Raw genomic sequence first — 10293 nt, forward strand, 5'->3', positions numbered from 1 at the left:
AAATAGAGCCATTAAAGTGACTGGTATGTAATTGTACCTGGCCCAGCTACAAAACAATCTTAAATACACTTTGCATGAATCAAGAAAACACTAGAAGGCATCCATCAATAAACATATAGAATTAGTCTGCAAATTCTCTATTTACCTAAAAGTAAATCCCACTGAACTCAACAGGTGATGTTCAATGCGGTACAAGCAGAAGTACCAGGACATCATCTTCCTCCATTCCCTGATGCAGCACCCTCCCAAATCAGCTCCAGATGTTCTTCCTACTCTTCACAGCAGTTTTAGGGGTGGTGCAGGAGGAAGAAGAGGAAAGGGAAGTCCCATTGCACAAGTGTTCTGCTTGCAGATGGACAAAACTGTATGTCACCCACTGGGACTGCCTTCTGTCTAAATAGACATATATAGGACGTGTTGCTACTAGATTTATTCATATCACTGGTTATTATTTCAGCAAAGTACACCAATATTTTTCTAAAATATAAAAAATGAAGACAGAAATAACTTCTGTAAATTATGAAGAATCACTATGATATTCACAGTTATATGAATGTTAACACAGCTTATAAATTCCAAAGACTGCAAATTGCCTCCCTTTCTACTTCTGGTGCTGTGGAATACAGTAGTGCCTAGAAACCGTGTTTGATTATCCTTCTTCAATCAAGCCTAAGCCAGGCTGCAGCTGGAGAAAACAGGAGTATCTGGTGACTGTGTTCAATGCCCCTTCCTCCCTTCTTCAATGGAGCCTGATTCTCTGTTTGTTTCAAAGTATACAACGGCATAACATGGCATTAATAAGTGTGAGCGAGGCTCTCCCCATAATAATTTATCAATCGCAACACCATTCTGAGAATGAGTTGTACAGATACTTGTGGAAGGACTGAACAAATGTTAAATGGTCATAACAAGGAAACAATGTAAATCATATGAAAGCCATGGCAGTGTCCATGCTTAAACAAAAATTATTAAAGTGTCTTTTTTCCATCAGTGGGATAATGGTGATTTCCTCCAAGAAGAAACTGATTAGGATGGTGTTAGGGGGAAAGCTGGAACCAGAGAATACGGACCACAAGATCTCTAGAAATTACAATATCCAGGAAAGAGTGAGCCAGTCCTAGACCTTCCTTTCTCTAACATTTTCTTTGTAAGAGTGCTTGGAAACTACAATCAGTCCAGAATGGTATAACCAAGCTGTTGACAAGGGCAGCTGATAGAAAGCATAGAGGCTCTGGGCTGAATTCTGGGCTGAATTCAACGTGCTGGTCTTAACTCCTTGTTTGAAACAGTGATACCTGAAGGACCACCATCTCTGATAAGAAGCTCCTTGCCTACTGAAATCATTAGTACAGACCCTACTGTGCATCACAGCATCACAGAAATGTGCCTTCTGGAGACCATGCTGGAGCCTTTTTAGTATGTAAGACTTGACTCTAGAACTCCCTCTCCAAAGCAGGCTCATTTTGCCCGCTTAGGGAACAATTTTCCATAAGGTGGTCAAAAATGCTCCTTTAGGGGAAGGTTTCTGGGCCAAAAATGGTTACTCTCTTATTTATTTATTTATAGAGTGGTGGTTATATTTTGTTGGTTGCATGTAATATCAATGATATATCAATCAATATTATAAGGATACTGCATGTATCATTGAGACTGTATTGCTTTGGATGATCTCAACCCAAGGTTTTCCCTGTAAAACCGGAGCTCCAATGCTTACTACAAGCATTCTTCTAAATGCAGCTTGCTTATAAAGTTGGTAAAACTATGAATCTGAATTAGGAGAGCAAGATCACAAGTTGGATTTATTCAAGGATTATTTGGAAGTGCTGTTTAAGTAAGCAAAAGTGCATTCACACATCCCTTTATGCTTGAAAAGAATGCACGATCAGCTTCTGGACTGCCTATATTGCTATCATACACATGGGTTCTACACAATAAGTCGTAACTCTCCCCAACAAATTTGATATGACACCCCTTGCTACTTTCTTACATCTCTCACAAATTTAGTTTTCCATCATGCATTATGTAAATGTATCAGCTTCATATGTGTTAATTATAACTGAAAGTGAAATGTTAAAAACAGCAGCAGAGATGACAGAAAAAAGAACAATACAGATATTGTGTGAAGGCTGACAGTAGAACAGCTAATGTCAGTTTCTTATGCAACAGGGGACTTTCCTACGGAGAACTGCAGAGTCTTGATTAAAGGTGGAATGAACTGTTTTTCTCACATAAAGTAGTCCAGGAGGGCAAACAGCTTGTACAAAAGAGTCCAAATAGAAACAACTGTTTTATATGGAAGACAATGTTAAGTATTCAGAGAAAAATCACTACACAAGATCCGATGCAAAATCAAGTTGGTCCGCATTTCAAATGCTCCCAAAGTGGCTTTCTTCTGTTACTGTTTTTAATAGTTATTTCTTGTAAATCACTTTGAGGAAGGCATGTGATTATTTTGAAGCAGTGTTCCTGCTACAAATTCAGCAAGTTTTAAATGAGTGTTAAGATGCATTGCGAATTTTTCATCTCAAAAGGAGCTGTGTGAATCAATAGGATAAACAGACATTCCTTCCCTTTTGAAAACCACTTGATTCATTTGTGCTTTTTTCTGTACCAGAATCTAATTAATATTGAAAGCTTGTTTCTGAAACTCACTTATTTCAAAGGCATAAGTCTATTCCAACAAAAATTTGTTATACAGTAGTACCTCTGGTTGCGAACGGGATCCGTTCCGGAGGCCCGTCCGCAACATGAAAAGAGCACAACCCGCAGCGGTGCATCTGCGCATGTGCGGGTTGCGATTCGCCACTTCTGCGCATGCGCGAGCGGCGATACCCAGAAGTACCCTTTTCCGGTACTTCTGGGTCGCCGCAGGACATAACCTGAAAGAACGTAACATGAAGCGGATGTAACATGAGGTATGACTGTACTCTGTAATAAATTTATTTTGTCATTCCCACACCATGACCACCTATGGCACAACAATGAAAGGAAGAGACTAGACACATGCCACAGGAGAAAGGAGCATGAGAAGGCCAGCTACATTAGTCATCCTAATCGGAGCAAAAACTGTGTCTCTAATATGAGCGGCACAAAGTGCATCTGTAATGCTGCATTTTATTTATTATTTCACTATTCTTATAACTACTTATACTACAAATACAACATAGTTCTCTGGGAAGTTGACAGACACAAAACACATACCAATACTGTTCAAACTGTTACGGAGCAGAAACACCAAAAACTTTTTTTTTAAAAAAAATCAAAATAGCAAGGCTAATCTATAACGAGCCGGAGTATAGCACCTAAAAAAAAAAAAAATGAAAGCAATATAAAATCATTAACAGAAAGAGGGGAATGGTGCAAAGATCTAGCACACCAGAAAGATGTACCCACTACGATTAAAACTGAAATTAAAAGTCCTGGGAGGGGAAAAAAGGTATTCACATGATTCCAGGAAAACCACAATCCAGGCAAGGCTTTCTGGAAAGATCATTCCATAAACTGAGTGCCGCCACTGAAAAGGCCTCTCCCTAGCAACCACATTGTTCACTTCATTAAGCAGATGATCCCGAAGAAGAACAGCTGATAAGGATCCTAATGGAAACTGCCTGGAAGAGAGAGCAAGTGACCATGTAGAGGAGTAATTAATACCAGTTCCAATAAATAGCCTGGCTGCTGTATTATGTACCAAATGACGTCTCAAGAACATTTTCAAAGGCAGTCCCAAATACAACACACTGCAGTTTTAAGTCTTAGTTTAGTCCAGTCCATTACCGAGTTTAAGCACTGCTTCACTTGGATTAGATGAAAAGGAAATATAAAGCTGAGTGCCAGCCACATATTGGTAACACCTCAGCACACCCACAGTGGTTTCTAGTGATAGAAATTCCCCAGGCGCCAAGACAGTTCTGCTACTGGCGCGGGTCCAATTGCGACCACTGGAAATCTGTGGGTGCCAAGTTGGCGACTGACATCTCTATCTGGCTGGCCCCTACTGCTTTCTTAAGCAGGCAAGCAGAAAAGCTTATTTATTGCATTTATATCCCACCTTTTTCTTCAAGGAGTACATGGCTCACCCTCCTCCCCAGTTAATCCCTACAATGACCCTATGAGGTAGACTAAAGCTGTGACTGGTCCACGGTCACCCAGTGAACTTCATGACTGAGGAGGATTTGAACCCTGATGATGATAATAATTTATTATTATTATTATTATTATTATTATTATTATTATTATTATTCCCTGTCCACTACCAAGGGCACCACTACCAAGAAGGCCCAGGTCTTGGACTCAAATCACTACACCACACTGGCTTCCTACAGTTCTTCTGCTATGGGGCAGTTATATAAATTAAGTAGGTAAATAACTATGAGGGAAGCAAAGTGATATATTTCCCCTGAAACTCAAATTTGTTTTACTCTGGATTGTTTTACAGTATCTGATGTTTTAATGTGCTGTAGAAGACTTTTTAATTTTTTCTTTAAAATCTAAAGCGGTATAGAAATGAAATTAATAACAATAATAAATCTCACCACAAAAAGGCACCTAGACATTTCGTTGTGATGACAGTAACCTAGGTTTAAGATCTCATTTGGCGATTAACGTATATGTCTGAGTTTCTAAGACTGGTTTCATGTAGTTGTTGAAATAGCGTGGGAGATAAAACAAAGCCATATGAAAGCCCACAGCATAACTGTCAAGAGGCGGAACAATAATTCCTGGGTACCATCTTCTAGATCATCTAGAACATCTAGATAGCAATAAAACCACCACAACACTCTACCTCCAACCCCTACTTTCCAAAGGGAATTTTATTCAGCAAGCTTCTAGTTGTGACCAGCACCAATAATTCAGAGAAAGTGTGAAAGACCAAGACATGTGGATTTAAAACAAAACAAAACTCAATTCCAGCGGCGTCACAGTCTCAGTATTAACACTGAAATCACAAGGTACCCCCTTTTTTTTAAAAAAAGGGCTCTGAATATGCTTTGTGAATGAGATACTATTCTTAAGCTTTACACCTGTTCTAGTAAACACCCTTCAAAAATTAAGTAATTCATAGACAATGTATCATGTTCTTGTTACCATGATTAAATCATTAAGTTGTTAGTTAGGGCAACACCCCCACCTCCCCTGGAGCTACTGAAGACCTGTGGGAAGGCAGAAGTGCAGAGATCAGGACAAGGGAGCCAGTCATATCAGCTCCTTAAATTGGCTCCTGGATTTTTTTTAGCATGTTTATTCCAATATTATAAATTGTAAAATACTTTGTTGCCTTGTTTTGATATTATATTCAAGATGCAGCATCAGAAATGCTTTGTACAAAAATGTTGCTGATTTCCAATTCATATAAAAATGCCACATCAAACATATCCAAGAAGTACAATCATCCTCTTTGCAGGCTCTATCATCTTTGTGGCTCAGTCATCTTGGACTCAACCAGTATATTACCCTGAGAAGGGCTGTAGTCAGGATGTGGAGAAGGGGATTTCACTTTCTTCTCATGCTGCAACCCATCAACTCATCTATATTCCTTTCAGATTGAACTAAGATAGTAAGGGTCTCACCACAAAAACTGAACAGTGAAGAGAGTATGCAGTTTCACCCAACTCCCTTCTCAAGAAATACCAGTTTCCACAATTAACCATTTATAACCAATCTAGTTATGTTTATTACTGTCATTCATGATATTGATGTCCCCAAAATATATTAATGCTTATTTGAATAACAGCCATTCCGCTTAATTGAAAGCCACCTCAAAATCCATTAACTGCAACGATGTTGGGATTACACTTCGTTGAGATAAATATTTAAAACACATCTAATATCGCCAATTGTCTTTTTAAAACCGTATTGATCCTTCTCCACATAGAACATATTTAACCTTTAGCCAAGAATATCATTTAACTAGTATATTATATAACTTATAAACTCAGCATTAAAACTATAGGAAACTAATGAATTGCTTTATTTTAAATACTGTATAGTTTTAATGCTTCCCTCACTGTAACTGGCTGTCCTGGTCTGCTTTTCTATCATTAATGGGGGTTTGCTGGACAGTTCTGAATCTCATTTTTATCAAGTTTTTCAGCCACATTACTATAGCAATCATAAAACCCCTGTACAATCTCCAGTAGTTTTGTATATATTTATTTTTATATATATTCTGTTGACCCAGTGGATGTTTTTCCACATTTCCTTATGATCCAGGAAGCAGTTTGCCTAGCTTGTTTCCAAACTCAATTACTGTCACTATGGCATAACTGGCAGTTTTGGCTGTACTGCAAACACTTACCACCATTTATCTCTTGTAGTAATAATTAACCTGCAGCCCCTACTCTGCTTATACAGTTTTCCCCATTTATCTGTTCTTTCAATATTGTTTCCAGTCATTTAAGTTGACCTCAACAGATTGGACAACTGGGCCTAAACTAAAAAATGAATTTCAATAGGAAAAAATGTAAGATTCAACACTTAGGCAGGAAGAACTTGCTACTCAAACATAAGATGGGGGGAACTTGGCTTGCTAGTAGTACATGTCAAAAGGGTCTAGAGGTCTTAGTAGACCACAAGCCTAGCATAAGTCAACAGGGTGATGCAGCAGGAAAAAAGTAATGTTATCCTAGGCTGCATCAACAAAAGTATAGTGTCCAGGTCAAGGGAATTAATAGCACTGCTCTATTCTGCCTTCGTCAGACCACACCTGGAATACTGCGTCCAGTTCTGGGCACAACAATTTAAGAAGGATATTGACAAATTGGAATGTGTGCAGACGAGAGTGACCAAAATCATCAAGGATCTGGAAACCTAGCCTTATGAGGAACAGTTGAGGAAGGTGGGTGTGTTTAGCCTGCACAAGAGACTGAGAGGAGATATGATAGCCATCTTCAAATATGTCAAGGGCTGCCACATGGAAGACGGAACAAGCCTGTTTTCTCCTGCTCCAGAGGGTAGGACCTGAAGCAATGGATTCAAGTTACAAGAAAGCAGATTCCTACTAAACATCAGAAGAACCTTCTGACAGTAACAGCTGTTCAACAGTGGTGGGCTCTCAATCATTGGAGGTTTTTAAGCAGAAGTTGGATGGCCATCTGTCATGGGTGCTTTAGTTGAGATTCTTGCACTGGAGGGTGTTGGACTAGATGACCCTTGAAGTCTCTTCCAATTCTAATTCTATTGTTTTCTTATTTCTTCCTTTCTTTTTAATAAAATCACTATGTTACAACCTTAAATTTGTCAAGAAAAAATTAGCTGCCTGAACATTAGTTGTGACAAAAAACGTTCTGCTTTGCTTTTTGCACCAACACATCTTTTGTAGCAGGAATACAGAGCAAATAACTGGACCAAACTTTACCTACTTTTTATCCTGCGTTATATTCTGAAAGGCAAAAACATTTCCGAATTCCAGGTTTCCTAGTTCTTCAATTCATTTGCCTTTACAGTGGTACCTCTGGTTACAGACGCTTCAGGTTACAGACTCCGCTAACCCAGAAATAGTACCTCAGGTTAAGAACTTTGCTTCAGGATGAGAACAGAAATTGCACGGTGGCGGCGCGGCAGCAGCAGGAGGCCCCATTAGCTGGTGCTTCAGGTTAAGAACAGACCTCCAGAACGAATTAAGTTCTTAACCCGATGTACCACTGTATTTTCAAACTTGAAGAGGTATAAATTATGGGTAAGATAAGAATATAAGAACCATCTGCTAGATCAGGCCAATGGCCTACCTAGTTCAGCATCCTGTTCTCACAGTGGCCAACCAGATGCCTGTGGGAATCCTGCAAACAGGACATGAACTTAACAGCACTCTGGTCTACCTGATTCCCAGCAATTGGTATTCAGAGGCATACTGACTCTTGATTATGGAGGTAGAGTAGCGCCATTGATAGCCTTATCCTCCATTAATTTGTCCAATCCTCTTTTAAATCTATTTAAGTTGGTGGTCATCACTGCCTCCTATGGAAGCAAGTTCCATAGTTTTAAGTACATGCTGCATGAAGAAATGCTTTCTTTTATCAGTCTTCCAGCATCCAACTTCACTGGATAGCCACAAGTTCTAGTGTTAGGGGAGAGGGAGAAAAACTTTACTCTAGCCACTTTGTCCATGCCATGCTTCATTTTATTCTTTTGTCATACTTCTCCATGCCATGCTTCATTTTATCAAACTTCTACCATATCACCTCTTTCAAATCTCAGTTTCTAACACTGATAGCAGGGGCAGAAAACTCCAGCTCAAGGGCATAAGAAGGCCCAATATGGGTCCCAGTTTGGTCTGCAGAACTGCTTCCCACGAACCACGGCCACCTACCATTGTTATACTGTGTGGGCATAAATGAAGCACTAGGACAGGGGGCGGCAAGGTTTACCTTGCCTGGTTCACTCCAGTGGAGATCCCTCCGTGGGCTGGATTGCATGTGCGCCTGAGTGCGCATGCCTGCGATTTCCGGCGTCTGCGCAGACAGGATTTCCGGCGCCACGGAAGCGAGTCCCCACACCGCACCAGTTTAGCACAGCACGTGGGGACTCGCTGAGCAGGCGGCTCGTGGGCCACTTAAATGACCCCAGTGGGTCGCTTGTGGCCCATGGGCCTTAGGTTGCCTACCCCTGCGCTAGGAGTTTAAATTTCGGCTAAGAACTCCTTAATGCAGCTGGGTGTTTTGTAGCCAAATAGTTTCCTTTGCAGAGGGGGGGAATTTCTGATTAAAAAGTGAGCACTTTCTCCAAAGCCCACCCCTTGTAAGGCATGATCCCAGCGCTGAACAGCTGATTGGCACTTAAACTGCATCTTCAAAAGAATTTGCTATAACCACCAATCAGCTGCTCAGCAGTTACAGTGACCTCCATCAAACCTCGACAGGTGTCAATCAAATGACATCATTATAACAGTAGAGGGTTGACAGGTGAGTGGTCCTGCACATTTGTCAATGTTGGTAAGTGGGACTGTGGGCGAGTTTTGAAGCTGGCCTACTAGCCAAACTCAGTTCTCCATCCCAGTACTACAGTTTACATAGAGGGGATCTCCAATTTTCATGGATTATCCTCTCAAGACACAGCCTCTTAATTTGTCATTCCATCCTGTTTAGAATCACTTGGAGATTTTTATTGGTCCTTCTTTGAGAGAAAGAAAAAGCCAGTAATGTATATAAAAACTAATCTAGGAAACTGCAACAAACTAAGGGAACAAGAATTAATGCAAAATCTGCAAGATATGTGACAGAAATCCTGAAGTGAGGCTCTCCGTATGTCATTGGACTCTACCTTCTATTATCCCTGACCATTCCCCATGCTAGCTGATGAGAGTTAAAGTCCAACAACCTCTTGAGTACACCATACTGGCTAATCTTGCCCTGGAGTGACCTATCAAACTTTCAAAGGACTAACACATGTCTACTAAGAAGTAAGTCTCATTTAGTTCGATGGGATTTAGTCCCAGATAACTGGATACTGGGATGCAAGTCATCTAATACTGTATTAAATGGTCTTCAATGCCACAAAAGACACAAAGCTTCACCTAATATCTTTCCTATTACAATCACCATAATTCAACTGAATCAGTGTTTGACATCTACATTATTTCTCCATGTCCTAGAACCATTACCAGATTGTAAAAATCTCAATAATAAAAAAGGTTTGAGCCACACTGCTAGCAGATAAAGCATCTAACTGAAGATAAAGACTTATAATCAGCCCAAGCTGGATCCTATATGTCATAAACATATATGATCGTGAATTTGACTTGCTTAGCTAGTCTCATGAATAAACATGACTTCTCTTTCAATATGATATACGTGATCCCTCAAAGCAGCAACAGCAAAAACAAAAGTAATTCTGTTAAATGATAGGGTTGCCAAAATATAGTTGTCACTTGTCATGACACCCAACATCTAGCAGGCATTTTAGTCTCGATTACATTATTACTGTTTGTTCTCCTTTACAGTATCTCTTTGGCTTTGCAGTGCATTATAAAATTCAGTGTTTGCCTCACAAGAACCCCGTAAGATGGAATGCTGTCCCCTCACCCAACAGGAAACTGCAGGTGAGAAATTGCACAGCTGTGCACAAGTCAGTACTTGTCTTCTGACAGACCTAGGGCTTCCAGATCCAAATCTAACTACACTGAAAATCAACCATATTAATCAGGAAAAGCAGACCTTCGCTTTTACATGCCTCACACTGCTCCTTACATTAGCTATATAGGGACACACATCACAGGATACAGTACAACTGCAGGCCTATTTTGTATTTTTTTTTTAAAAAAAACCTTTTAGAATGTAGCTAAACCTCAGATGCGCACAA

The 10293-nt window shown here is 40.0% G+C and overlaps 1 protein-coding gene across 5 annotated transcripts in view; it reads right to left on the reverse strand.

Moving 5' to 3' along the window:
* The window catches only part of STRN3 (striatin 3), a 43011-nt gene that overhangs the window by 30996 nt on the left and 1722 nt on the right, over positions 1 to 10293 (reverse strand). The gene's annotated exons all lie outside the window — the stretch shown is intronic.

Source organism: Podarcis filfolensis (genome assembly GCF_964270895.1).
Source record: "Podarcis filfolensis genome assembly, chromosome: 1".
NCBI classification, from domain to species: domain Eukaryota; kingdom Metazoa; phylum Chordata; class Lepidosauria; order Squamata; family Lacertidae; genus Podarcis; species Podarcis filfolensis.